This window comes from Symphalangus syndactylus, chromosome 4, assembly GCF_028878055.3.
Source record: "Symphalangus syndactylus isolate Jambi chromosome 4, NHGRI_mSymSyn1-v2.1_pri, whole genome shotgun sequence".
Lineage (NCBI taxonomy): Eukaryota > Metazoa > Chordata > Mammalia > Primates > Hylobatidae > Symphalangus > Symphalangus syndactylus.
Window position 1 is genome coordinate 39,916,553 of NC_072426.2, and position 27,420 is coordinate 39,943,972.

The 27,420-nt window shown below is 32.7% G+C and overlaps 2 long non-coding RNA genes across 3 annotated transcripts in view; one reads left to right on the forward strand and one right to left on the reverse strand.

Annotated features, from left to right (window-relative positions):
* Window positions 1–3,061, reverse strand: part of LOC134736342 (uncharacterized) — a 105,344-nt gene extending 102,283 nt beyond the window's left edge. Inside the window, exon 1 of the long non-coding RNA XR_010120297.1 lies at window positions 2,983–3,061. This is a non-coding gene — a long non-coding RNA (uncharacterized lncRNA). The remainder of the gene's footprint in view (window positions 1–2,982) is intronic.
* Window positions 1–24,988, forward strand: part of LOC134736340 (uncharacterized) — a 31,190-nt gene extending 6,202 nt beyond the window's left edge. The window contains exons 1-2 of one of the 2 annotated variants that reach the window (XR_010120294.1): window positions 3,095–3,200; window positions 3,347–24,988. This is a non-coding gene — a long non-coding RNA (uncharacterized lncRNA). Of the gene's footprint in view, window positions 1–3,094; window positions 3,201–3,346 lie in introns of those variants that run through there. The other variant, XR_010120295.1, reaches the window with a different exon arrangement.
* Window positions 24,989–27,420: the final 2,432 nt, after the last annotated feature.

Here is a 27,420-nt window from a genome sequence, read left to right on the forward strand (position 1 = left end):
ATAGTACCCAGTTTCAACAAAGGGGAGCAAGCTTGTTAACATTCGCAAAAGTAGAGGAGGAAACAATAAATAGATAAAAATAGTTATATTAATGAATGATCATAGAGAGAAGATATCAGAAAGCCGACAAGGTATGATTGGTGTTCTTGATGTAGGAATCAGAAAAGGAAAAAAAGAAGCAACATTCATTCTTATTTCTTTCAGCCTTAGGAACAAGTTAATTTGAACATGTAAAGATAACTATATAAAAAGATAAAGAAATACCAAAGTCACTATAATACTAAGTAGGTCAACATTTAGATATATGTTGGTAATTTCAAGCAGAAAAAGAAAATGAAAAACCTATGTAAGAAAAATGAGGACAGATTCAGATATATTGTACCACATAAAATGCCAGAAGAAAATGAAATAATCTCTTAATTCATTAAGAGGATTAAGGAAGAAACGATTGTGACAAAAGACACATTAGCCAGCAAAGATTTTTCACATATAAAGATAAAAAGCACATCAAAACAAGTATTTTTTAATGTTTAAAGCAATAATGCATGCATGAAGCAAAAAACGAGTGATCATAAAAACACATAACATTTAAATAATCTTTTGAGAAACATAACAATGTGCAGTGAGGTGCACATCAAGATAAAGAATTCCAAAACAAGAAAGCCAAACACAGAAGGTGTCACAGTTGACACTGAGACTATTGAAACGTAAAATAAAACTACTTTTTGCAAGAACAGCTATAAAATACAACATATTAATAACTATTAATGAAGAATATGTAACATAAAAGGTAAGACAAAATTAAGAAGTGTCTAAAATCCTAGACTATTCCAAAAAAAATGGTAAAGATGTTAAAGTTTCATATTTGAGATGAACTAATTTATTCATAATATACACGTACACAAACATATGTATATGGAAGTCAATACACACTATTTCATGCTTTGAGCTTATAATTAGATAAATATGTAAAATATATCATTGCTATTTTTGTTTTTAATAAAAATTTAACAAGTAGAATAATTAGAAAGAGAATGCATAGCTTAACAAAGAGTAGTGAAACAAACCAAAATTACAAAAACTCTAAAAAACGGGGGAGGGAGACATATTTCATCAAATAAAAGACAGGGAAAGAAAAAAAGCAAAAGAAAGCAAAATATAGAAAAAAAAGGATTACACTTCTGAATTACTAAGTTCTGCATTAAGAGAAAGTGATCCTCAAATTTAATAAAAACCAAATATATTTATTTGAATTCTATAAGAAGTGCAATCAAAACCACATTATAAAATGGACACAAACATTTTAAGTATTATGATTTGTTAAAAACAATAGCAGCAAAATATAAAATAAATTTTTTTCATCTTTTTTTACATGAAATGTAAAAAAAGACATCTAAACGGAATTCTTAATAATTAATCAAAAATAATAAGTATTCTGAAATCAAATATTATAATTATAATGTTGTGTTGATTTAATTAAGATGTGTCTAAATCCATAATAGGAAAATAAAAATCTTAAATTTTCCCCTCCAAAGTTATACCATATATAGTATTACTAGGTCATTTATTAGGGCAAAACTTTCTTGTATATATATTATCAGTTATTCCGTGGTATAGAAATATATACATCTAGATATTTAACCAAAATTTTAAACAATAAAGAATTCTTGAAAAATTAACCTTTAAGCTATTTATTCTAAATAAATTGAATTTTTGAGCAAAGACATATGTAAAAAGAATACTGCTATATTATTTTTAGTATAGAAACATGACATACCCTATGCTGTGAAATTGTTTAATAATAATCTACTATAGATAGAAGAATTGCCATGGCATATCTATACCTTATTATATTGTACATGTTATATACACATTTAAATATAAATGTTTTCTAAAATAAGATTATATTTAAGTTTACTAAGTATAAATATTTATTTACTTGGGAGATAAGTAAGGTTTCAATTGATTATTTTAACTGCCTTTTGGGGGCTTTTCACATTCCATCATTCTTAGAGAAAAGTTCTTTCTGATGGCAGTCTCTAAGGTAATGTAATATAAATAAAAAATATTTGTAGAATGCAACAACAGAAACATTTCTTGAAGACTTTTCTTAAATACTAGACCTCATTTTGGTTATATTATCTGTATAATGTCTCCAGAACTTTCGGATCTCAAGTAAATTAAATGCTGAAGTCAAATAAAACTGGCTCCACAATGATAACACTTAGGTATCAAGTACAGATTGCCTGCCCCCTGAAGTCTGTGTTTTACATATTTAACTATGAATTTGAAATTGTTATTATTAAAAGGTTTATTTTAATAGCTATCTGCCTATTTGTATTTTCTCTATATACATATCTTTATTTTTAATTGACAAATACAATGTACATATATTTATGGGGTACAACATATACCTTAATAGATGTATATGTTGTGAAATGGCTAAATCAAGCTATTTAATATATATTATATCATATATTTTTGTGGTATGAACACTTGACATCTACACTTTCAGCAATTTCCAAGAATACAATGTGCTGTTATTAACTGCAGTCACCATGAAGTACAGTACATCACTTGAACTTGTTCCTCCTGTCTAACTGAAATGTATCCTCTAAGCAACATCTCCCCAGTTCTTCCAGCCCCCAGCCTTCGGCAACAACCATTTTACTCTCTGTTTCTATGAGTTTTATGTTTTTAGATTCCACATAAACCTCCCCCATGAAAGAGATCATATAATATTTGGCTTTCTGTGCCTAGCTTATGTTTAAAAAATATCTTGAGTTTTTTAATTTGATTTAAACAAGTATTAAGCATACTCCCAACGTTCTGATAATTCCTTCACCTTCTTTTAAAGTTGAATATATATGTATATATATTCTGTAGAAAGGGTGCTCCTCGCAGATGGAACAGTGGCAAGAGCACACTTGAACAAAGGAAAAGCAGACATATTTATCCCTTTTGCATTTGGGTTGTCCTTACCACTGTGTCCTGCATCCATTGGCTGGACCTGGACCTTATAGTCTTAAACTGATACCCGATTTTAACCTAAAATTTTTCTAAATAGGTAAGTGCAAGGGAGAACAAAGAAGGAGAGAAAGTTGCTTATGAAAGGTTTAAGGAAGCAATAACATTTCCAAATAAGGAAGGGGCATAAGCTATGAGCTAAGACTTGCCTGGGCCTGTCCAGACATGCCTAGGTAAGCCAAAGCAAATAACTGGGCTAAAGTGTAAGAACTAATAGTTGATAGGAGGCTTTAGAGTAAGAAGCTATTATTTCTAGTGTCTATTATTTTATTTTTAAACCAAGACAAGATTTGAAGAGGAACTTTTCTACTTTCTACAGTGTGTGACGCATGTGCTCATGGATTATTGTCCAAAGCAAGTCATGTGACCAAGCCTAACATCAACTGGGTGAAGAGCTATATGTTCCTTTCTCAAGAGGCACTACAAGTGACATGCCAACGGGCAGGTAAGATCCTCTCAAATGAAGGGACTGTGAATATTTGACTAATAATACAAATATTTCTGGCTATTTTACAGTGATATTTACAAATATCACTGGCTAACTTTTCCCAGCTTGATATCCTGAAAGAGGCACAGTTTCAACAGTAAATGGTAAATTTACCTTGATTGCACTGAAGGCTATTTCTTTAAAACTATTTTCTTTCCTTTTGACTATTCCGTGTATCCTTTCAGAAGTAAACATTGTTTTTACCCCTTTAAAAAGTCTCTACTTATAACATGTACTTAATTTGGAATTTATCTAACATTGCCAGTTTGATATAGATAGAGAAATTTAATGAGAAAATTCAGTTCTATATTTAGAATATGGATTCTTCAAGATGTTTCTGACATGCATTTGTTTTCATTGAAACATTAAAAAAATTATTTAGCTAACATCTGAGGAGCACATTGACTTTTGTACAGTTCAACTTTTTTTAAAATGAAAGAACTAGTGTTTCTTGTAGAAGGGAGGAATGGAGATTAGCACCAAAAGAAAATTTGACTTATTCTTTGTCTCATTTGGTCTTGAAGGTTAGAGTCTGAATATGTCCAGGAAGTGTATCTTATGAATAAGAAACTAATACATCACATTTTCACAGAAATTATTTTTAAATAATCAGAGTTAGTAAATTCAGTTTTTGTCTGTTCTTTTTTTTTTTTTTTTTAACCCTAAGGCAAGCTCACAGCCTATACTTAAAGTTGTAAATATAAGCCTTAAAGTGTAAATTTCTAGGCAGAGCATGGCAAGGTAGATGAATGGATTCCATTAATGTCTGTGGAACCAATGGAGTTAAATCCTTTTTTCGTTTGTCTCAAAAATGAAGCCGTAAGCAAGCTTTGCAAATGGCAAGAGTAATAACAGTTAAGTCATGAACCTAAGGCTCTCAGTGTTAATGCTCTAATTCATTAAACCAACTCTTCTCCTGATAGAAGTCATTTTCTAAATGGTTTCTAAGCCAAAATGCCTGGCATAATTAAAATTTAAATTTTGGTTATTTTCTTCACTCTCCCCCATTTTTTTAATTCTTAAAAAATACTTTGTATCAAATACAACTCTTCAAAATGTATGACAATTTTCTTATTTGATAATTTTAATTTCATGATTTACAAAATTAAGCTCACTAAATATGAAGAAAATTCACAACTGAATGTATTCTAAATCCTAGGAAAACATTCACTAAATTGAGTCATTTAATAGTTCTAGAACAGGGATCGGCAAACTGTGGCCTGCAGCCAATTTTTTAAAATAACATTTGTTTACATATTACCTATAGCTGCTATTTTTGTGCTACCATGGCAAAGTTGAAGGAAAGGAAAAGAAAGGAAAGCAAAGGCTTCCTTCTCCATAGTACTCAGATGCCTGCCAAGGTGATGGAGCTATGTGACATAGAAAGAATTTAGTAGTTGTTTTTTTTTTTTTTTCTCCTCAGATTCCTACTATCCTATAAAATTGGAACTTTAGTCTTTTTAATGGAAAGATGATTTCATTCTTCCATTCATTTTGATAGGCTTGTCCCAATAACAGGAATATGATTTAAGTCAGCTATAACTGTGTCCACAGTTTTCTTTGTTAATATCACAAATCTCTTGTTTTAGAACATAGGATGAGACAAGACAAGATCTTTTATATGGCTGGTTTGGAAAGTGTCTGCTATGGAGACCCAAATTTTCCCACATTTAAGTCCAGAGGTGAATTTGGTGGGGCAGGGGTGGAGTGGGGGGTGGATAGTATCAGACCTAACTTTGACCTTCAGTTCAAACCAAGTTCTTCAATAGACTTCTACTAGTAATATACACAGAAACTGATATTTGGATTCCTATTTATTTTTTTTTTCTAAATTACCCAATTGACTGAGAATTTGGAGATAGGAGAACAAAACTAATACCATGCCCTAACTCCAGCCCCAACCCTCTAACTTTAGCACTCCTGGGGCTGACCAGGAATTTCCCCTGGCCAGGAAAGAAACAAATTTACTACCAAACCCAATATGTCAAGTGGACAAAAATTTGTAAATTGAGAGGAGAAGTACTTCTCTCCCTTTAGCACACACTGTTTAGCCCATAAAGTAGAACCATTTTCTTTGTGGAAGCATAGAGAGAACATCTGCCTTCTCTCCACATCTAGCCCAAGGCTTGGTCCCTTCAGACCCTCTTGGCCTTGAGGGCACACTGTGATTGACAAGTGGGAAGAAAGTCAGAATTCCCTTTGTGGCTGCAATAGAAAGATATTCTTCTGAAAAATGAATTCCAATATTTATATGTGAATATAGAGAAATTCAGGGCTAGCTTCATGGATATATGACCTGTGCACTTGTACAGAGTCCCATGCTTAGAAGAGTATAATGTTTGGTTTAATATTCTGCTATCATTGTCTCGAAATAGGCCCAATAAATTAGGAATCTATCCTGGGTAGGGTATTAGAAGTCACATTCTCTTGTTAAGTTCAACCAGAAATAATGTCATATTTTGATGTTTATGTTTTCCCATGTATACTTCTTAATTGCTGCATTTCTCAGTTGGGAAAAAAACAAACTGGTGTAATATTGCCCACAAAGAATCTTCATTTAAAGTTGGTCAAACTATCATTTATGTTTTCCCCACACAGTATGGGTTACACCCAGAAATCTCACATTTAGTACTTTGCTTAAGCAGATTATTAAATGTCTGTCCATAAATAATTTCTCATAGACTTGCACAACCACAACACATCTTTAGAAGTAAAACCCTAATTTATGTGTGAACAATGATTTGATCACAAATCCAAGTGTAACAATATTTGGACTATGAATATTGGTGGCACATAATAGTTACTAAATACATCAATTTATTTACATTAAATTAGTTTCACAAAAGACACAATCTAAAGTTCTATTTTCATGTAGGAGGGAGTTTGTATAAAAATGTATTATTTGGCTGCTATTAAGAATAACTAATATTATTCTGTAATTATAATTTTAACATACTCCTTTGTTAATAAAACAGCTACCTGAAATGGATATTTTAACTGCCGTATCTGCTTATTCTGGCCTTAAATACTATTTTGGATTAACTAATTCATAAATTTTTAAATCCCTAATCAAGTTGCTAATCACAAAATGCATTTATTTTCAGTAAATTCACAAATTAAGCAGAAAAAAGTATAAACCTAATAAATTGAACTTTTAAATAGTAGTGATTGTTTTCTATCTTCCATTTTTGTTTCATTTGGTTTACAATGACTGAAATTATTTGCTATTTAAATACCTGTGTTAGTTAAAGTTAAGATGTTGTAGTAAGAATACTCCAAAATATAGTGGCTTAAATAAAACATAAATACAGTTCTCTCTCATGAGACAGAGCTGAGTGGTGCAAAACAGAACAGCACTGCTCTATAAGGCCATTCGAAGACCTGTATTTCTTTTATTTTCTTACTATGCCATTTCATAGAGTTGTCCTTGTCTCAATGGTTGAAGCTAGCCACCGCTATATCCAGTCTGCTAGTGGGAAGAAGAAAAGAGGAAGCTTAAGGCAAAAGTCTTCATTTTATTTATTTATTTATTTATTTGCTTATTTATTTATTTATTGAGACAGAGTCTTGCTCTGTCACTCAGGCTGGAATGCAGTGGCATAATCATAGTTAACTGCATCTCCAAAGTCCTGGGTGCAAGCAATTTTTCTGTCTCAGCCACCTGAGTAGCTGGGACTACAAGTGCACACTTCTATGCCTGGCTAAGAGGCTTTATTTTTAAACAGATGACCTACAAATCACATGCCTGACTTTTACTCAAATATCATTTTTCCAAAGTTAGTCATGAGGCCAAGGCTGTGAGTAAAGTTGGCAGCCATGGTCCATGCACCTAACTAAAAGTCAGCAACCAAGAGCGAGAGAGAGAGAGAAGGAAGAAAAACCATACAGGGGTTACAATTAGTGCTGTAATATCTCAAGTGTTTAAGCTGTTGTAACTGACACATAATTCTAATAAGGTCCAAAAGATATGAAGGATTTAATGTGTACAGCCTCTTAATCTTGGCTGAATGGAACTAAGTTAAACTAAAAGGTTGGAATTACTATATTCCTTATTTCACTTGTAAATAGAAACATAAAGTACTATTAATAAATACTAGAAATATTTCAAATATGGAATATTATAATCAGGAATTTTATGAGAATTTAGATACCTTTATTTGGAGAAGCAATACTTCTCAAAGTTCCATCTCTTGGCCTTGCATTGGTCTTTTTGAAGTTGGGTTGTTTGCAACATAAGAATATAATTACAGTGAATATATTTATTTAATATAATTTATGTTCCTTATTCTTAAGTTTACTCTTTTCTAAAAATTTGATGTTGGTACATTTTCATTAATAAACTGACAATGATACAATAGGTTTTGGATATTGTTGTGATTTCCATATCCTAAAATATAAGTTGGCCGTCCATGGTGGTCCACCTGTTAAAATAAATAAATTAATTCATAAATAGTACTGGTGCGTAAGATCCAAAAACATTGTGGCTGATAGTGTGAAGAGTAAATGGGAGTTTTCTCCGTTATGAGGTTACATTGCACAATGCAACTCTGAACAAAAGGTATCCCGAAATAAAATCCTATATCTAAGGTAATGTATGATGAAGAAACAACACAGAAGCCTTAAAGGATTTGCCCAAGTTTGCACGATTTGGCAAGGGCATTGCTGGCCCTAGAACACTGGCTTCAGCTTATTTCTTTTTTTTTCTATTGCATAATAAAAGTAATGTTTTCCATAGTGTAAATGGTGGAACTTAGTTCTTCTGGATATTATTATTTAAAAAATAAATTGTAAAACATGCCAAATAAGTTCATGAAAAGACTACAGTAAAAATTAAAAAGGAAAACTAGTGTCTTTATTGCAGACTTTTCTAAACTAAGGTGCTTTGTGAGTTACAAGCGAGGGATAGAGGACAGAGCATTTTACACAGCTTCCTGTGTTTGAATGAGCGTCCCTTTATTTCTACTTACTGAGAATATTTTTGGAGAAACATTTCTGTCTTGGAAATGAGTTTAAGCAGACTGTCAACAAACTTTCAAAAGCTCTCTTATATCAGTATATTTCAAACTCACACACACCTTAAGTTATGCCATATGACTTGCACATAACATGCAGCATACTGAGATACCATTAACTGAACTTTCCTGTATTCAAGTGCAGGGTTCAAGAGGTGCAAACCAATGTTTACTTTTCTGTTCTTATAAAATTCTGGTGCTTCAGAAGACCAAGAAAATACATGAATTCAGGAACTTTCACCTTTAAGTATTCAAATGGCATTTGGTTTATAATGGGTACTAAAGAAATATGTAACACAGATCACTTACGATAGCATCCCGCTGCAGTCTTTAAAATTAGTTCTCAAGTGAATGAAAACATTAGAGGCACATCTTTTGTCATTGTTCTATGTGAAACCGCAACAGCAACCTACACCCTACACACACACACACACACACACACACACACACACACAAAATTAAGACAATTGGAGCTAAAAAATACAGTATCATAACCCATTATCCCTTTTTGTACTTGTGCACATTTTTTATCTACTTGCCCTGATTTAGTATTTATTTTTTTGCTGGGTTCCCATTTTCAATTTTCTTCATCCACCATTTCTTCATTTCTTTTGTTTTTTATATGTGCTACTATTCTCACTCATTCTTTTATCCATAAACATAACTCATTCTCACCGAGTCACAAATGGCTCCAAGGCATAGAAATATCTTTAAAAGACCATTTCCAAAGTCCAGAGATTTTTTTTTTTATGTTGGTCAATAAATGCTACATGTTTGGGCTTGATTCACATTTTACAGGAAGAGTAATGGAGATGTGATTGGAGTCAGCTAACAGGTATTTTTTTGGAAAGACATTTGGTGGAAGTGTCACATTTTATCTTAGTTGACTTGTTTGATGTTCATTAAGTTTCTCTATTGAGGTTTATCTAATGTTTTTCTCTTGATCAGACTGGGGTTATGTGATCTTTTGAAGAAGGCCACAGAGCTAAAGTGCCATTCTCATCAAATTATATAAAAAGTACATATTTTCAACATGACATTACTGTTGATGTTGACCTTAGGTAGTGCTTGTCAGATTTCACCACTTTAGAGTCATTCCTTTTTTCCTCTTGCCATACTGTGTTCTGTGAAAGAAAGTCACCATTTAAAAATCCAAACTAAAAGAAGTGAGAGTCATTTTCCACCTCCTTGAGGGCAAATATCTACATAAATTATTTGAAACTGTTCTGCAAGGGAGTATTGTCTCTTCTTTCCCATTTATTAATTTATTCACTTATTTATATCTGTATGGACTCCCTGATATTTATTTTATTATTTGGGTTATAATCCAATAGTACTTTATTGTATTGCTCAAATTGCCTCCGTTTTGACAACTGGGAACTCTTTCAATGGCTCCTGTGTCTCTTTGACATATCCCCATCATTGTGGTGTTGTTTATGTTTTATTTTATTTGTTTTATTGTTTATGTTTGTTTTATTTATTCTTGCTAAGTCCTAGAACGTTCCATTTCTACAAGGAGCCTTGGTTCATTTTATTGGAGAATTATATTAGAAACAAAAATCTGGGTGATAGGTATCTGTGAATTCTTTAGTAAATCCACCCCTTCTCCAATTGAAAGTAATATTGTCCTTGTGATAGTTTGCTGAGAATGATGGTTTCCAGCTTCATCCATGTCTCTACAGAGGACATGAACTCATCATTTTTTATGGCTGCATACTATTCCATGGTGTATATGTGCCACATTTTCTTAATTCAGTCTATCAATACACATTGTGCACATGTACCCTAGAACTTAAAGTATAATGAAAATATATATAAAAAATTTTAAAAAATGATTAAAAAAAGAAAGTAATATTCTATATAAGCTCTTGTAATGCTAGATAGTATGCATTGAGTAGTTGCTGAGTGCTGGGCACAGTTTTAAGCACTTTATTTCTACCTCCTCATTTAATGTCTAAAATAAGTCTTTGATATCAGTACTGTTGTTTTCCCTACTCTGTCCAGAACGGGACTAATTGCTCAAGGTCACACAGAATAGTAAGTGATGTAATACAGATTCACACCCATGCAGTCTGACTTCTCTAGTGTCACTCATTCAGAAACTAAGTATTTTCTCCATCGTTTTAAAATGACAATCCTTTCTTTGTTTTGTTTTGTTTTGAGAGGAAGTTTCGCTCCGTTGCCCAGGCTAGAGTGCAGTGACGCGATCTCGGCTCACTGCAAACTCCACGTCCGGGGTTCAAGCGATTCTTGTGCCTCAGCCTCTAGAGTTGCTGGGACTACAGGCATGCACCACGTGCTCTGCTAATTCTTGTGTTTTTTAGTAGAGGCAGGGTTTCATCATGTTGGCCAGGCTGGTCTTGAACTCCAGACTTCAAGCGATCCACTTGCCTCGGGCTCCCAAAGTGTTGAGATTACAGGCGTGAGCCACTGTGCCCAGCCAAAATTTAATCCTTTCTTTCTTTCATTGTACTTTTTTGAATGTACAGCTATTTGCTTCTTATATTTAAAAAAAACTCATTTCTGACATTATGGAAGCTTTCCTAAAAACCTAAAAACTTTATGAAAATTAGGCACTGTTGTATTTGCAATACTTTATCATACTATATTAAAATTTTACATATTTAAATCTCTCTCACCACTAGCTAATAAACTTCTTAAGATCTGGAATTTCATCTCTTATATCCCTGATCTTTTCATTATTTGTGCTTGCAATACATTTGAATAAATAAATGTCTACTTTTTGTTATGAGGCTGCAACTAATACATCTGATTCATATTAATGTTTCATTTTTAATCATTTATACACTCGACCACATTGTAGATGTTTAATAATTAATGAATGAATGAGTATGGATCTGTGAAATATCACCCCATGTGGATGAAATTTGAATGATATTTTTTAAAACAGAAAATAAATATAGGAGGACTAGGTCTAAATTTCCTCAAGATATTTATGCTAGGAATTTGTTTCTCTAAATAGTATGTAGTCCTTCAATCATTTCAAATTGTTTTAAAGATTCATGGACTTTTATTTTGCTTTGTTTTGTCTTAGTCTACAATTAGTAATTTTTAATTTGCCTAATAAATACAAAACCCAAGGTAAATAAGATAATAGTTTTTTTTTTTTTTTTTTTTTTTAAAGAAGATTGAGTAAAAGGGTAAATTTAAAAGAATTGTGGTGGACCAGGCATGATGGCTCATACCTGTAATCCTAGCACTTTGTAGGGTGAAAGTCAGAGGGTCACTTGAGATCAGGAGTTCAAAACCAGACTGGCAACATAGCAAGACCCTGTCTCAACAAAAAAAAAAAAAAATTTTTTAAATTAGCCAGATGTGGTGGCACACATCTGTAATTCTAGCTAATGGGGAGGCTGAGGTGGGAGGATCCCTTGAGCCCAGGAGTATGAGGCTGCAGTGAGTTATGATCATGCCACTGTATTCCAGCCTGGGCAACAAAGCAAGATCCTATCTCTAAAATAAAATAAAGTAAAAGTAAAGATTAAAAAAAGAAGTTGTGAATACTGAAACAGAAGAGAATTATTTTAGGTACTTCAATATTTATTTCTGATTTCTTATCTCTGGCCAAAAGAAAGAGAGGGGGAGTTAAAGTTGAAGTGAATTTAATCCTTTATCATTATTCAACAAATTCAGTGAACAGAAAAATATAATGGATTTTCTAGGAATAGCTTCTGTTATTTTAGAAATGCTGAAAGTAGATTAAAAGCTGCATAGTTATTGACCTAAAAATATCCACTGCTAGAATTTTTCTTTCATTATTCAGAAGCAAATGCTTTGCTAAAAATCTATAAATAAAAGTACTGATGTTTTTAAGTATGTTTGAAGAACTAACTTTTGGAGCAACTGCATCAATGCAAGATAAAGTTAATCTATTGGAAAAAATTTAGAGAACATGTTTATTGGATATTTAGCTCTGTGTAGAAAGTAATTTCTTATTCATCTCTCTGCTCTCCTTACATCTAATAGTGTTTAGCCCAGAAGAGTCCATAATAAATATTTATTGTATGTCTGCATAAAATACTGTTTAAAATTAATTTTAAGTCAGTTTTCTCATAGAAAAACTGTGGTTTAGCAATATTGTTAACTTAATTATAAGTATTGACATAATAGTTATTGAACATAAACTTTACTATTTACTGGATGAAAAATATTTTGTATAAATTCACTTATACAACTGTTATGGTACCCTCTGACATTATTTTGGAAGATTTAAAAATTATATTATGCAAGGAAATTTTTGACAGAATATAAGGGACAGATAAATTCAAAGTGGTTTTTACTTTCTCAATTGCATTCAGAGTTTTATTTTCCATTTTAATAATATATTTTCATAAACAGGGACAAATGAATCACAAAAAGTAAACAAATTGCAGCCTACTGGTGGCACTGATGCTTTCCCACAGATTCGTAGGTTAAGTCTGTAAAGAAATAAAATCAATAATTTGAAATGTTTCTAGGTTATTTGTGCCCCAAACTTAATAATAAAAAAAAGTATACCCAGATTTTCCTTTACATTTGCATTACGGATACTATTTTTTTTAAATGTTGACTTCACAGTAATTCTTAGCCTATAGCCCACTAATTGTGATATACATAATTAATATTTGTTGGATTAAATTTCACTGTTCACTAACATGACTTTGAGTAAGAAGGCTGACCTAGTAAATTTCCACAATAAATGATGTTAATATTACCAGTAAATTCTAGTTAAATTCCATGCAAAAGCTGTTTTTTTTTTTATTTTAAGCAACCTGAGTTATCAAAATATCTAACCCTCATGTATTTTAAGTATTGTTCTGGAGATTCATCAATTTAATCAAAGCTATTGCTTCAGTCCTGATAAGCATTCTTGTTGTAAAAGACTCTAAAGTACTGTACAGATTTATAATCAGCAAAAACTAACAAACACATGCAACATGTAAAATTGTTTTCTGACAATGTGCCCCAAATATTTTATTACTCTATTTATTATATTTTCCAATGAGTTGTAGAATATAGTTTACAAATCATTACATTGACTATTAGCACATTATGAGCCTTCAACATATTCCATTACACATGAAGAGAAAACTGAAGTCTTAAGATGAATGCAAAAACATACTTACAACAATAGCTCTAGAGGAAGATATATGGTTTATAATTCTTCATATAGTCTACCTGATGGCAAAAAAAAAATCTTAAATCAATAAAGATTTTGCTAGTCTTATACTTTCCTTGTGCCCAGTGTATATAATCTCTAATACTCTTAATATATATGTGAACTCACAACTGATTCTACATTCAATATGTTGTGATATTTTGTTTTGGTTTAATATGTGAAGAAAATCTGAACTCACATAGACATGTAATTGAAAAAGGGAGGAGTATTTTAATAGCCTTATGATTGTTGCATTTAGTCCAATTTGATGTTACACCCAGCTTTACAAATAGTAGTTTCTTAAAGATTAGTTGCAATTTGGAATGAAAATTGTATCAATGAACTTCTCATAATCTGTTTAATTTCACTGATATATCTTAGATATAAAGTGAATTTTTGGTAAAGTCACTGATCATTTGAAAAATTATCAGTTTACTGGGTTGTGTAGATTTCACAAAAGTTGATACCCTTAACTAGGCTAAATGTTAATAATCACATGTTTATATCACCACTGAGCTCATCAGAAACCTTTTCTTCTACTGAGAAACTGTTAAGCTCATAATGGTGGATAAAAGTTTTGCAAAATTCTGTTTCTCTTGAAATTAAAATTTCATTATTTGCAACACACACTGTTAGTTGTTTTCCTTTAAGTAAACAGTTCTGTTCCTTAACTTCGTAACACTAAATTCTGAATGACAATACTTTGACGGTCATTCTTTCAAGTGAAGATGGTGTTTAATATCAACAGATAGCTACATCAGCTCACGAGTCAACTGCACAATTATTTTTCTTGATACAATCTTCATACTTGGATGGGCAGCAGAAATGCACTTTATATATATTTCTCATTTTCATCATATAGAATATAAAAAGACAGGTTTTCAAATTAAAAGATTTAATAAAATTAATAATTTTCTAAGACATTCTCAGGTGAAACAGGTATTTTTTTCACATGTGTGGCGGGAAAAATTATTTGGTATCACTGCCTCAATTCCTGATAACACATCAATGATTTTACGTATCACTGCTTTCGTATCATGAATTCAAATGCATACACAGTGAGAAAGGCAAATACTTTCTTAGCATTATTAAGAAGAAAGTTTTTTATTGGACCAGCTGAGAGGGTTATGATGAAATTTGGAGCCAAAAATCACAGCTTAATAACTATTGTTCTAAATATATCTAAACAAAAACTGATAGCATTCTATGGAATAGAATACAAAGTAACTGTAACTGCAAAATCTTCCATATGTGCAACAAGAAAAGATTTTGTATGAGAGACTTTTGCTTTCTGGGAGAATTCTGCTTGTTGAAGATATGTTGAAGGTTACATTCTTATTTATGAGTTAAATACAGGCCATTTGTTTCTTATTTTGTCTTGAAGCTTACAGGTTCTTCTTTTACGTTTCTATTCACCCCCACTGCCTTTTAAAAGCACATCAGAATGATAGATATTCAGAGTTCATATTGTAGCTTACGCAAAATAGAAGAAATTATATTTGGAGTAAAAATAAAGAACCTTTACTTTCATCTTTATATTTAAAGCCTCTCAACTAAGGAGATACAGTGTGGAAGATCTTATTGAAACCACCTTTGCAAAAATTATAACTGAGAAAACTACGACAATGAAAAAGATCTACCTGATTCCATCTTGCTTCTAACCTCTACCCTCTCCTAATTTATACGTGGGTTTAGGCAGCACTATTTTTTGGAGGAACTTATAGTTTAACTTTGGAACAAAGATGATCACAGTCTCATCCCAAAACAAACTCCCTGCCTGCCTGGAGGCTAGATTGCCTTTGTGGGACTAACAAATTAGCTACAGGATTAGAGATTATGATTTAGGAGTCATGCATCTGGAGGCTATAAGATGCTGGACCTCCCCAGATTGCTTCTGGGGATAACATTACTTTTGTAAAACCTGAGATCAGTGCTTGAGATACTTTACAGACACTGTACTTGATGGCTTATTTGGTCTTGTGGCCCCCACCCAGGAACTGACTCAGTGCAAGAGGACAGCTGGGACTCCCAATGATTTCATCTCTCACCGCACCAGTCAGCACTCCCCACTGTCCAACCCCTGCCACCAAATTATCCTTGAAAACCTCGATCCCCAGGTTTTCAGGGAGACTGATTTGCGTAATAATAAAACTCTGGTCTCCTGCACAGCCGGCTCTGTATGAATTAAATTCTTTATTACAATTCCCCTGTCTTGATAAATCCGCTCTGTCTAGACAGAGGGCAAGGAAAACCCCTTGGGCAGTTACATTATCTCTTTTCTTCTTAGAACGTTAAGTCTTTCTCCATTGTATTGAAAGGTCATTAAGAGTCTGTTGAGGCCGGGCGCGGTGGCTCACGCTTGTAATCCCAGCACTTTGGGAGGCCGAGGCAGGCGGATCACGAGGTCAGGAGATCGAGACCACGGTGAAACCCCTTCTCTACTAAAAATACAAAAAAATTAGCAGGGCGTGGTGGCGGGCGCCTGTAGTCCCAGCTACTCGGAGAGGCTGAGGCAGGAGAATGGCGTGAACCTGGGAGGCGGAGCTTGCAGTGAGCCGAGATCTGGCCACTGCACTCCAGCCTGGGTGACAGAGAAAGACTCCGTCTCAAAAAAAAAAAAAAAAAAAAAAAGAGTCTGTTCAAATAACTCATATGTGAAATATAACAAGAATTCTATACTAATATAATGTTATCCAGTAATATTTACAGCAAAGTTACTATTTATGCAGTGTTTTGCTGGAGCCAATTTATAATGGCACACAAGAGTCAACTGTGCACCTCTCTTCCCAATGCTACATTCGATGATGTCATCAAAATAAAGCTGAGATTTGCCAAACTCATTGTCAGTCAGAGTTTGCCTAAGGAGGTATTTCTAATAATAAAACATAATTGAGTCCCGAAAAGATATGTAAAATATTCATTTTTAATGATACTGCTGCTGTTACTGACAATAGTAATTATATTTATTTTTTGGCCAAAATATTTAATTATAAACTTTTGCCAAATTGTCTTTGTCAATTAATAAAGTTTAAAATTTATCAGGTATTTCTTCTACTGTGTTTGGAAAAATTCCCTGTATCTCTATTAAGCTTACTTTGAATAATAAAAAAAAACTCTTATTTTAATTTGAGGAAATCTTTCAGTGCTGACTTTGCCCTGTATCAGACATAAATTCTTAAAATAAAGACTAAGTATTTTATGTAAGCATTTTAGCAAATGTTTCCAGTACTTTGGATGGCATCATGTATATATGTTAGATAATATTTACTTAAGGATGCCAATATAAAAAAAATTAGATCTTTAGCAAAAACCCAACTCAGTATAGAGTTATCCTTCTGTTTGGTTGAAATAAATTGTTGACTTTTTAGCAAAAATAATTTCCATATCTTCAATAATTTTGCTAAGAAGTATTAAAACACCTGTGAGAGACTGGTTTAAAGTTAATATGATGAAAAAATAGATAAATCTCATGAACTCGAGCTACATGAGAAAATAGCACCCAGCACAGTCCCAGGGGTCAATCCGTCAATGTTAATTAAGAGAAGTTCTGCCTGGGTCTAAAGAACAGGAAAGAAAATGAGAAATGTGGTAAGTAAAACAACAGCAAGAAAAGAAAGAGGGCATGGTTAGATGTCAAGATACCCTTCTGGTTTTCAGCCCAGTTCTGCCACTAACTAGCTGTGTCCTTACTCTTATGGAATGTGTTTCTTTGGGCCCTTGTTGGCTTAAATGTACAGTGAGAGAAATTGATTGGTCTGCTTTAAATTTCTTACATTTCTAAAACTTACAGTATGATTAAGGACATAGGATAATCAAGAAGCTTTTTATATATATATATATAGATAATCCAACAACCACTGCATGATATATATAGAGAGTTTGAACCATGACTTTTGATCAGATTAGTTCAGCTGTGATGAGTGTATAAAACAGCCTAAACAAAACAATTTCCTCTCTCGTTTCTGCTCCGAACATGGCAACTGCAGAAAACCCATGGTCAGTTTCATAGTAAATTATGAGATTGTGACACTTCTGCCAAAAGATAACACAGATTCCCAAACCTCTAGAAATTTTTAAGGTATTGCCACAGGTTTCAGAAAACCAAAACAATGCAAGAATATTTATTACAATATACGATTTTGGTAAATGTGTTTTTTCTCTTTCATATATGATGTTGAAAACATATCATGCGGCTGGGCTCAGTGGCTCCCGCCTGTAATCCCAGCACTTTGGGAGGCCAAGGAGGGTGGATCACCTGAAGTCAGGAGTTCGAGACCAGCTTGGCCAACATGGTGAAACCTCGTCTCTACTAAAATACAAAAATTAGCCGGGCATAGTGACGGGCACCTGTAATACCAACTACAAGGGAGGCTGAAGCTGGAGAATTGCTTGAACCCGGGAGGCAGAGGTTGTGGTGAGCCAAGATTGTGCTACTGCACTCCAGCCTGGGTGACAGAGTGAGACTCCATCTCAAAAAAAAAAAAAAAAAAAAAATATCATCCATAGCACTAAATACAGTATAGACTAAAACATATTCTTGGCCTGGTGATTAATATTTATAGTGGATGACTATAAATGAACTGGCTCAGAAAGTTTTTAAATTTTTAGAGTATAAGACTTATTGGCTATAAGAAGAAAATAGTAATTTAAAGATGTAAAAGTTCTTTCATTAAGACATAAAATAAAACTACACAAGTAATTGAAAATAATGGGCTATAAAACCAAAGGCGACGATTGACATCAGTGTTACTGATAGCTACATTATAGTGTGATGTACAAATAAAAATCACAACTTGGAAATATAGGACCAAATTTCCTCAGAAATCATAAGTTGAGAATAAATATTCTTTAAAGAGGAACTCCAGGCTCAGATGTTAGCTGACCTGGATTTTAAACTTGACTACCTTCTTTCTAATCATGTAATCTTTCATGTCTATCTCTATTAGTAATAAGGTTAATCTAAAGTAAATGATAATTTTTCTGCTGTGATATAAATTGTTTTTATTTTATTATATATTTTTCTCTCTTATTTGAACTTTATATAATAATCATATATCACTTTTAGTAAATACATAATGATAAAATTCAAAGGAAATACAGCAAGATTTTAAGAAATTATTTATTCTGAATAAGAGTTTGAAGAATTATTGTTCTTTTCTGCATTTTTTGCATTTTAATAATTAAAATTCAGTTTATTAAAGTCATTAATCATGCCATCATTAAAAATAAAAATATATTTAATGTATTTTATACCTTAAGCTCTCTATATATTTTACATTTATCTCAACAAATATTTATAACAACTTTAGGCAACTGAAAATATTATTACTTTCCTTGTATCAGTTAAAAAATGCAGGTTGAAAAAGATTGCTATCTTCTCCAAAGTTGTAAGTGTTACAGATAGGATTAGAATATAGATATGCCTTATTTTGCTCATGACATTTGTAGCCCACATTTCCCATTGAGTAAAGGGACCAATTAGTTCAGCCAAAACTGCAAATTCAGTTCTCTTCTCTAAGACTAGCCTTAGGGTTGTGAGAACCATTTTTTTTCATAATCCATTTCCAATAAACAGAATATCCTTTTTCTTTCATTCATGCCTAACATAAATGTAAAATCAAAGGTGTTTTGGGGAGAATATTGAAAACAAGGATTTGAATATTAACATTGAAATAGATGACAAGATCATAGGAACCATCTAAGTGTGTTTTTCTTTATAATGCCTAGAAAAATCAGCACTGGTGGTTTCTGTGTAGAAGTTCAATAATGTTTTATCTCATCTGTAATATATAAATAATTATGGTAGAACAAGAAATAGTTTCAGACCAAACCCTATTTTCTAAGATTGCTCTTACACTATGGGATCAATTTATTTGCAAAAGTTTCTTCTTTTCATTTTTTTTCCTCAGGATTATCCTTTCTACTCTTCTACTTTCTGAGCTACTTTTCTCTCTCTGTAAGTCTTAAAGAAGTTCAATGAGCTATAAGTGAACTCAGGTAGACAACTCAACAAAATCAAGAAGACAATACATGAACAAAATGATACTTTGAATAAATAAATATAAACCATAAAAAAACTTGAATTATTCAGTTCAGTCATAATACATGACTTTAAACTTCAAAACAGTTTGTTATAGTACAGCCAAAATCATTAACATTGGTCAACTAAGAAGTATATATTTTTTCTAGTTCTCTAACAGATAGCTGTACATTATATTCACAACTTACAAAATCTGTCCAGCAAGATAACAGAATAGAAGACACTTAACATTGCTTCCCCCACAAAGGTATAAGTAGTAACTACTCAAAGACAATAAAACTACCCTGAAGTTACTAGAACTTGAGAGAGAAGCAGAGGAACTGATGGAGCCTAGAGAAATGAGAGAAGCTGTGACTGATAAAAGAAATGATGATTTGAGAATCTGCCACCCACTACTCCAAGCCACGTAACAGCTCACAGAAAATTTCTATACATTTAGGATGTCTGAGTTGGAAGGAATTGGAAGTTGAAAATAAACATTCAATTTCCCTATCAGTTGAGGAGGCTTCATGGGAAGCCTACATGGGTCTCATCCCATGGAAAACACTGACAGTTCCAGGAGGGCTGAATGACCTGAGTGAATTGAAGATAAAATCAGGAGAGCTGATTTCAGCAACTGTCCTGTGGATCTTGGTAGCTGCTCTGCATTCTGCTCAGCAGGAATGCCACGCTGAGGAGACTGTCAAGTCTCATAGCACTGCAGAGGTTATAAGCCCTGGAAATGCCTGAGTCCTTTTTTGTGTTTATGTGGCACCTTCCCCTGACCCAGAAGCAGCTGAAATATTTAGTAAGTTCTTGTTTTCACAATAAGTCTTTTCCAAATAACAAACAATGGCAGAGCAGTGATTTCACTCCAGTGCAGCATTTAAATTCTGATATACACTAAGTCCTCCCTAGTCAGGAGTCAAAAGCTGGACAGCAATTAAGTTCTGATATTAAGTTGTAATGATCTAAGACCACAAAAAACACCTGCAAAAACAGAAAGAGGTGACCATCTCCTCAAATTCACGGGCATCAATATAAAGATAAAAGGATTAAGAAAAATCAGGAAAATATGACACCACCAAAAGAAATAAACAAAGCTCTATAATGGACACAGAAGAATTGATCTATAAAATGTCTGAATTCCAAATTCAGAATAATCTACTTTAAAATTATCAGGGAATCACAATAAAATATAAATAGAAAATTAACTTAAATTTGGAAAACAATCCATAAATACAATGAGATATTTGACAAATAAAGAAACATTTTTAAAGCCCAAATAAATCCTAGAAATAAAGAATATAATAACTGAACTGAAAAAACTCAGTAGAAAGTTTTTACAACAGACATAATCAGAGGAAACAGCTTGAAGACAGACATATGAAATTAATCAGAGGAGCAAAAAGAGAAAAGAAAAAATATGGTGAAGAAGACCTACAGGAATTTTGGGACACTATTTAAAGTAAACTAACCTTCACATAATAGGAGTTTCCAAATGAGAAAAGGGAGAATAGACCTAGAACACATATTTAAGGAAATCATAGCTAAAAATCTCCTAAATCTAGATATAGAAAACAACATCCACTTACAAGAAACATAGAAGTTACTAATCAAATTAATGGAAAGAAATTCCCCAACACCTGTCAAATTATGATAAAGAGAAAATCAAAGACAAAGAAAGAATACTGAAAAAAAGAAGAGAAAAGAGACATATCACGTTAATCAGGGCCCTAATACAGCTTTCAGCAGATTCTCAGCAAAAACCATGCAGGAAAGGAGAAAATGATATGAGATATTCAAAGTAGTGAAGGAGAATAAAAAAAAAAAAAAAAAAAAACCTGCCAACCAAGAATATTGTGCGAAGCAAAAGTATTCTTCAAACATAAAGAAAAGATAGAGTCTTCTGCAGATAAACCAAAGCTGAGGGAATTCATCAACACCAGACCTAGTAAAATGCTAAAGGAAGTTTTTTAATCTGAAAGAAAAGGATGCTAATATGTAAAAAGAACACATCTTAAGGTATACAACTCATTGGTCATAGTAAGTAAACAAATTCAGGACACTCAAAAACTGTAATTGGGCCAGGTGTGGTGGCTCATGCCTGTAATCCCAACACTTTGGGAGGTTGAGGTGGGCATATCACCTGAGGTAAGGAGTTCAAGACTAGACTGGCCAACATAGTGAAACCCCCTCTCTACTAAAAATACAAAAATTTTGTATGGTGGCATGCACCTATAGTCCCAGCTACTTGGAGGCTGAGGCAGGAGAATCGCTTGAACCCAAGTGGCGGAGGTTACAGTGAGCTGAGGTCATGCCACTGCACTCTACCCTAGGTGACTGAGTGAGACTCTGCCCCCCTCCCCCCCAAAAAATAAGAAACTGTAAGTGTATATAAATCACATCTATTTTTTTTTTTTTTTTGAGACAGCATCTCACTCTATCACCCAGGTCAGAGTGTAGTGGTGTGATCTCACCTCACTGTAACCTTTGATTCCCAGGCTCAAATGAATCACCCACCTCAGCCTCCCAAGTAGCTGGAACCATAGGTGTCACTTATATCTTTATATAATATTGCTTTCATCTTTTAGTGTCTAAAAGAAAAAAACAATTAATGATAATAACAACAATTGTTTAAGAGAAAGAACATGTAAAAAGAAGTAAATTTATATACCAAAATTCAAAATTTGGAAAAAGAATGGTTTAAAATGTAAAAACTTATAATAAATAGACTAAAAATAAAAAATGCTGAACCAAAGCATACTAGAGAGAATCACTTAACCACAAAAAAGACAGAAAAATGAAAGAAAGATAGTTTGCTGAGAATGATGGTTTCCAGCTTCATCCATGTCCCTACAAAGGACATGAACTCATCATTTTTTAAGGCTGCATAGTATTCCACATGTGCCAGGGCCTGTTGTGGGGTGGGGGGATGGGGGATGGATAGCATCAGGAGATATACCTAATGTTAAATGATGAGTTAATGGGTGCAGCACAGCAACATGGCACATGTATACATATGTAACAGACCTGCACATTGTGCACATGTACCCTAAAACTTAAAGTATAATAAAAAAAAATGAAAGAAAGAATCTCCAAAACAGTTTTAAAAAATAGTGTATTATAGATTTCAATGTAGCTAGAGAAGAAGATCTTGAATGTTATCACCACAAAGAAATGATAATGCTGTGGTAATGGATATGTTAATTACCCTGATATGATCATTAAACAATGCATGTATCTATTGAAACGTCACAGTATACCCCACAAACATGTACAATTATTATGTGTCAATTTTAAACAAAAATAAGAAAATTCAGAAGGAGGGATTTTTTTTTTTTAATTTTGTCCTTTTTTGTTCACACTCCAGGAAGATCTTTATGTTTCACCATTTACTTCTATTTCAACAGTTGAGTGTGATATAATTAATTAGATTAGAAAGTAGAGCAGGATATACATGTCAAGCACATTGGAAGTAATTTGCCGTGATTATCTCTTTAATGTTTTCATGTAAAATCAAAGCTGACTGTTATATTCAAGATCTATGTGAAAGAGATACACCTTCTAGTCTATAGTTTTGAACTTTTTTATTTGATTGTGTTTACTAACATTAATTTCAATATATGTGTTACTGCCTCACATACGTGCTTTTTATATCTAGAAAATATAAGGGCTCCTGAAATTTAAAAATAGTATGAAATTAGTAGCCTTATAGTAAAAATGTCTAGCTTGACCAACTATGAGGATTTAAAAGGTGGCATGAGGATATGTGGTTTTATTCCAACGTGTTTTAAAATATATGTAGACTGATAAAATTTTAAATAAATAAAATGGCTTGTAATAGCTATTTTGAACATCACATAAACAAATGTGTAAATGTCCAGTGGTAAAATGATGAAGCTTACCTGCAGTTGGCAGTAGTCATAATGCAAAATATACATTAAAGTGTTGAACCAGTAACTCAACTCCAGCATGGTTTTGCCATTCAGGCTAAAGGAAACAAAAGAATTCCTGCCTTGCCCCCCACGCAGTTTTTCTAAAGAAATGCAAAAATCAGATTCTTATTTGAAATCTTCTGATTTCTATATGTCTCTCAAAGAACAGTTGATATTTAATGACTAGTGTTTCTAGGTATGTAAGCTTTATATTCTACTATTTTGTTGCATTCTCATACCACTTTAATAAGTCAGGCAAAGGAAGCAACTGGAGGCTCAATAAAGGACGGTAGATCAGCAGTAATGATTGATACCAAAATTCTGATAACAATTCTCCCACTTGATTCATGAATTTATTATCACTGAATAAAGAGTTCTTCTGATTTTCTCTACTTTGAAAAATTCAGCAGGGATTTTTGCTGTTGTTTATTTCCCTTCTCAACAGGTGTTTCGCCTTCATGCTCAATAGCTATTTCATTTAAACTGTCAGAATATGTTTCACACTTCCCAAAACCTGGCATCTTACAGCAAAGTGTGTACAACCTTTTATTAGGAAGTTTGGAGAGCTTGTAATGGATATACAAATGATTTTTCCATAAAAACTTTCTGACTTCAGAATGAACAGCACTAGATAAATCCTTATATAGCTTCTTGTTATAAGAAAAATCAAAGATTTGGTTTAATTATACATAGATTTGAGATTCAGTTGCAATGGGGACTGAAAGTAAAGGATATTAAGTTTTGCTCTGTAAGCTCTTCCAGGAATCAATTGCATTGGCCTCTTGAAGTGACTCCTAGTCATCACTTTCAAAGGCATTTAATGGTTGTAGTAGATCTAAATCATAGCTTATATGTACATTGATACTTGCTAGCTGTATTAATGCCTGAGTCAGCAGTGGCCACGGCTGAGCAAGATCAGTTATTTGGTGGCTTTCACCCAGCTGGAAAAGGGTTGCAGCTTTCACTGTGGCTACGATAAACCACTCTCTTTTGGCCTGATACAGGAGATTTTTGAACTTGATCCGTTGTGGTGGTTTTTTATGTCATTTTAGGTGAACTCCTGAGAAATTTGGTTTAAAATAGAAATTTAAATCTGGATTTTATCAGTACAAATAATTGTAGGATTTTGATATTGAAAGTAATCAAGAGATAATAAAGTCCAATTCCTCATTTTAAAGATAGGACAAATAGGAACGGGCAAGGTGACTTCTCCAGGTCATATAGCTTTTTAGTAGCCAGCTGAAACAGGAACATAGGGATCCAGTTTATAAGGCCAATGTTTGAGCACCTGTACTATGCTACTAAGTACTAGCATTTAGTATTTAGCCATGCCAATGTAAAAAGAAAGAATAGGAGAGGTAGAAAGTCAAATGTGGAGAAACAACACTGATAGTCTTTGTTAGTTTAAATTTTTCTTTACAAGGTGTCTCAGTAAGGCAATTATATGTCTCTCTTTTGCTAAAAAGCATCTGAAAAAATCAACAATTTCACAAAAGGGACAAAATCATACAGTTGAGAAATAATTACAATAACTTTCCATAAGCAAGGATTCCTTCCTAAAAGATACTTGCTTTACCTAATCTTTGACCATATTCTGTATTCACACTACTTTCCTAAGTGCAGTATAAATGGCTCCCAAATTATGGAATTTAGAGTTAGTGAGGAAATAATATAGGTTCAATATCATTATCCTATCAAATGTTGTTTAGGCTTAGTAAACAACAGGTGATACTGCTTCTGATTAATACATTCAGAACAGGTTCATGGAGATGGTGACATTGTATTTGTCCTTAAACGGTAATAAATTTTTCAACAAGTGGAAGTGAGAGAACAACTGTAAGTATATATTTCAGGTAGAGGGAGTGACAAAGGCATTGAAGTAGCGTGGTAGAGGAACAAAAGGAACACAGTAGAGGTAGAATTTGGTTCAAGGGTAGTGTGTTTCTAAGGCCAACAATTGAAGATAATTTTGGTAAATAAAAGATCTCTAGTAACACACTATGGTACCAGGGCATTATAATATAGGAAAATGTTTAAACAGTGAAGTGATATATTCAAAACTGTTTTTAGAAAGATAATGCCAGCAATATGTTTAAGATGGATTGCACAGTGATGATACTTAAAGGAAAGAAGGATTCTGAGACTTGGATTTGGATGGAGAAGTGGAAATGGCTGATAAAGAAGCCTGTGACTTTCTTCAGAGAAAACCAGCATATCTTTGTAACTGATTCAATGGGAAAAGTGAACAATATAAAGAAAAGAGTAACATTCAACATGAAATTTGAAATTTCAGGCCTTTGGAGAATATGGATATAATGAATGAAGATTAGGAAATAAGTAAGTGGAAAAAATTTGGAAAGAAAGATGAATCTTCCAAGAAGATGCTAATCTTATTAGGTGAATTTTATTGATGGCTTTAGATATATAAGTGTGGGGGGCATCCTAAAAATGTGATATGAGAAACATTGAGGGATATGAGAATTAGAAAAATGAACGAGCATTTCAAGAATGTCCCTATTGCCACAGAAGGTTGAGAAGATTATCCAGTGAAGAAACAAGAGAAGATGTAGCCAGGAAATATCTGAAGCAAACTGGTGGATTCTGAATGATTAAAAATAATAATAATAACCAAAGAGAAAAGAAATACTGGATGAGGTTGGCAGAGATGAGGAACTGCCATTTCTCCAAAGCTCCAAACCAAAAGCAAAGACTCATTTGAATGTTTTACCAAGCTTGAGTACTTTACAAAACTTGAAAGTGTGCAAGAGCAAAGACGAATCATTTAGCACACTATAAATAGCATATACTTTAAAAATGCTGTACACATTTCTCATATTTGAAAGTAAATAACCTGAGATTTAAAACATCTGTGAAACACTCTGTGAATGTTATGTGCCATTTTAATACATTTTGACATTATTTCATATTGAAACATACTTTATCTGATTGTATTGACTGGATTATATAGAACCTCTTTGATTGACTTCGTCTATAACTGGCCCAGATAAAATGTACATTGCAAGTAAATAAAATATGGGTGATATGGGAATGAAATTTCAAGGCAAGTTTCATGTATAATCTGTAGCTCCTCTCAAACTATATTACCATTCCTAAGATATCCTTTGTCTTATATGAATGCCTAATAAGGAGCAACATTTCTTTATATGCTATAATTACATTGTACTAATTCTTTTTCTAAAATGGAAATGCATGTCATCAAAGAATAAAAATGTTAAGAATTTCACACATTTATATTTGATAAAATGACACTTTTGTATTCAAATGACACATTCATTTTTTCCCTACTACTTGAATGAATAAAAACATCCTTTATTGTTCATAAGCATTACATAACATAATTTTCCAAAATAATAATTATGAGTGGTACTTCCTAGCAAGTACAAAATCTTTTTAAAATAAACTTTATTTGGGGGAGAGATAATTTAACATATCAATTTCTTCAATGTATAGAAGTGATAATTTCACTCCAATATTTGAAGAATAAACATATATTTGAAGAAGTACATTTGTAGAATAAAAAGCAACTCTGATTTGATAAGCAATAATAAGATTATTCTATCATCTTTAATATTTAACCATCAAAAACGAGAAAATTACAGAATATAAAATCCATGTCCCAAATCAAAAGTAATTAAATGTGCTTGTTTTTTAGAGTAAAAGATTAATAAAGAAAAAAAATTTGCTTATTATACACACACCACATCACACACACACACACACACACACACACGTACATGTATACCCCTCTGCCTTTGTAT